This window comes from Bison bison, unplaced genomic scaffold (assembly GCF_000754665.1).
Source record: "Bison bison bison isolate TAMUID 2011002044 unplaced genomic scaffold, Bison_UMD1.0 scf7180017864080, whole genome shotgun sequence".
Taxonomy (NCBI): Eukaryota; Metazoa; Chordata; class Mammalia; order Artiodactyla; family Bovidae; genus Bison; species Bison bison.
Genome location: NW_011494652.1, coordinates 5,694,476 through 5,698,388, shown reverse-complemented (window position 1 = coordinate 5,698,388; position 3,913 = coordinate 5,694,476).

The following is a 3,913-nucleotide window of genomic DNA, read 5'->3' as shown; positions in this document are numbered from 1 at the left end:
CAAACTGAACCAGCAAACTTGAGCATCTGCAAAGGGGGGCAGGGACCCAGGCAGGCTGGAGGGCTCTGGTCAGCAGCAGAGCGCCGGCCACAGCCAAAGAGGGAAGGCAGACGGGCAGCAAGAGTTGCTCTATGGGCCCGGGCGGCCAGAGCTTCTTACTTTTCAGGAAAAACCAGAAACCCAGGTTTTAATAGGAATTCTATTTTTAAACATTAGCAATTAGTTCTAAAAACTGCTTTCAGAATATTCTATGGGCCAAGCGACTGTCCTTGCAGTCCTGTGGTTAAGATCTTGCCTGTCAATGCAGGGGATGTGGGTTCGATCCCTGGTTAGGGAGCTCAGATCCCACATGTCACAAGGCCCCTCCCCCAAAAATCAAAACATAAAACTGAACCAGTATTGCCACAAATTCAACAGACTTTAAAACTAGTCACATAAAAAAAAACTTTTGAAAAGTCGTTTGGAAAAAAAATATTCTATGGGCCAAGCAGTACACATCTGTGGCCTAATATGGCCCTCGGGCAGCCTGGCTGTGAATCTGGGGAGCCTGAATCTGCCACTCATTAACCATGCCTGGTGGTTGCTTTCCTCCCTTCCCTTGGGTTCACATCCTTGGATTCAAAGTTATATACCTGCCTAGTCACTTTGACAACTCCAGGGCCCAACTTCCTCATCTATAAAACGCAGATAATAACATAACTCCTCTCATATGGCGATTATGGGAGAAAAGGAGATACTGCAGGCAAAGAATCTACCTACAAAGTAGGCATTTGGTGAAAGACATCAGCGATGATTAGTTGTAAGCCTGGTGTCTCCCTCATCACCATCATTCATAATTAATCACAAATTCTGTCAAATAGGACCTATCCTTCTTGTTTTCATCCCCACTTTCTGTGCCTTAGTTTACATCTCGTCCTCTCACTCCTGAACTGTTCATTCCAGTGATCCAGTGAATGCACCTCCTGCACTACTGAGCAGGGGACTCTGTGCCAGGGACCCACGCAGTGTCCCGCTGTGACCCACTCCCATGCTGCTCCCAGCGGACTCAATCTCTCTGCTCAGCAAATGATGAAAAGCAAAGACATGCTGGAGTCTTTTTCCCTGTCACCTACAGAACAAAGGCCAGTTTCCTTATTCTTGCATGCAAGGCTCCCCCCAGCCCCAGCTCGCCTCCTCCCAGTCTCTGTAACCCTCTCTCTGTTCCAGCTACACCAAACTACTTTTTTCACCTTTTCCCAAGTGAGTCACGTGGTCTCTGGTCATCACACACTGGCAACACTATTCTTCCTGCTTAGAGTGTTTGTTGTCCTCTTCTCACCCAATGTCAACCCCTTCTCACCCTGCTAAGTCCAGCCCCAAGTGGTCATCTCCACCTTGAAGCCTTCTGAGATCACCTCTCTAACCAGCCAGCCTGCCTCCTCTGCATTCCCCACCAGACAGAGTACATAGGTCCCTTCAAGTCCTCTCTCAGTGTGTGGCAACTGGTTTACTGCGGCATCTCTCTCAGCATGAGACGGACAGGAAGCTGAGGGCAAGACCTGGTCCCTTATATTTCTTGCATTTCCAACTAGCACGTTGGTGAGTGTTCAGTGTTGGCCGAATGAACTAATGGGACCAAGAGGGCATTGAACAAAAGCCATACAATAATGCCACTTTTATACAACTTGTTAGAAACAGGGATCTTGGACTTCCCTGGTAGTCTGGTGGTTAAGACTCCAAGCTGCCACTACAGGGGGCGTGGGTTCAAACCCCTGTCAGGGAAGTTCCGACTGTTGCAATTTGTGGCCAAAAAGGAAAAGAAAAAAGACAGACAGAAACAGGGATCTTTGGGAAAATGCAAAGAAAGAATAATAAAAACATATAAAATCACCCAAGAGCCCACAATTCCCTGTAATGTGCACATTTTGGTTAAGTTTAGTAAAAAAAATATATATTATATACAGTTCTAGCTACTCAGATGATTGAAAATATCTGCACTTACACAAGGTGATGTCATGGTGTCTTGATCTTCACTTTTTCTTTCTGTGGTCTCAGTGGAATGCATCTCATATTCCAGGAGAAAATGTAATTCAGCCAAAGAACAAGTTTGATGATTTAGTTCACAATTTGTATACTGCGAAGCGCAGTCTGAGAGGTTCACATAACAGTAGACTGTCCGTCTTGACCGGGTGCCGGTGCAGGCCTCTTAGGAGAGGGGCAACAGCTTCTCTACACTCAGGTATCACCAGAGGAGGCCCAGAGTGCTTGATCTTGGGGAGGCAGAGGTCTGAGAAAGAAAATAAACATCATTGTCTTTTGGCATTTATGTTCTTAAAAACTTGCCTCTGGGGGGGGGGAAAAAAACTTGCCTCTGAAGTGCTCATTCAACAAGCATTCACTGGGACTTCCCTGGTGGTCCAGTGGTTAAGATTCCATTCTTCCACTGCAGGGGGCACAGGTTTGATCCCTGGTCCAGGAACTAAGATCCCACATGCCACATGGCATGGCCAAAAAATAATAATAATTTTTTAAAAACAAGCATTCATTGAATGAATGGACAGGTGGCTCCACAACCTTGCTCCCTGACTCCCAGCCAAAATGGCAGACCATGCTGTGAAAGGCTAGGAGAACAGGTTGTCGGGCTCAGCTAGCAAGAGCAGAAGCAATTCAGCACAACAGTTTCCCATGCAGGTCTGGGTTCAGGCTGCCTTGACTCTGGGCCTGGCACAGGCAGTTTCTAGTTAAGTAGAGCTGAGAGATAGACAGTTCTTATGTCAAAGGGTTGTTGGAAAGATTAGATGATAGAGAATATGTTAAGTGCTCAGTACAGTACCTACGAGATTATTTTGATTATTATAAGAATTCAGGCAATGTTAGCTATCCTCATTTGCTAAGAAGATCCTACTAATAGGTTTGAGCCTTCTGTAGTATATCTCTACAACTCTGTCCACACCCAATATCTCTATTTTATTGCCTTAACTATGAGATCAGAGTTCCTAGAGAATGCAAGAAACAGCAAGCTATAAACTTCCAACCAGGGACTTTCCTGGTGGTCCAGTGATTAAGACTCTGTGCTTCCACTGCAGGGGGCGAGGGCTTGATCCCTAAGCTAAGGGATCGGGGAACTAAGATCTCACATTTTGTGTGGTGTGGCCAAAAAAATAAACTTCTGACTGATAAATAAGCAGAAATAATGGATCCAAGGAGAAGAAAACAGGCCACATATACCACACACCTGGTTGGGTACAGCGACTCAAGCATAAAATAGATCTGGACCCTTGGTGGCCAGGGACGTATGAATAACAAAGAGGCATGCCTTCACATTGCTAGGGGAAATTCCACACCTCTTCGAGCCTAGACAAGTGTGGAATGACATTTTCAGGAATTCAAGGCTTCAAAAAATCTGAGATATTCTAAGGAACAGCGTAAATTATTCCAGCAATTTCTCAATAGGTGTTAAATAGTACTGAGACAAGTCAAGTCAGTGAATGTGAAGGACTGATTCACACAGCACCTACATGCTGAGTACCTGTGATGCGCTCGTTAGAGAGTGGACTGGAACAGGTACCCAACAGACACACGTTGATACCCTCTGGAGCTTACATTCTAGTGGAGAGAGACAGTAAACAACCACAGAGGGGAAACTGATTCAGATGAATGCTCCAGAGAAAGATGGAGAAGGATATGGCAACCCACTCCAGTGTTCTCCAGTATGTCTGGAGAATTCCATGGATGGAGAGGCCTGGTGGGCTACAGTCCATGGGGGTTGCAAAGAGTCAGACACAACTGAGCGACTATCACTCATTCCAGAGAAAGAAATCAGGGCCGAAAGCCTCAGTTTGGAGCATACAAGAACTGTAGCTGATAGAGGATCCGGGTAAGTGACGCAATCAGATAAATCCAGAATGTTGGCCAACTATAAGAATATGGGCCA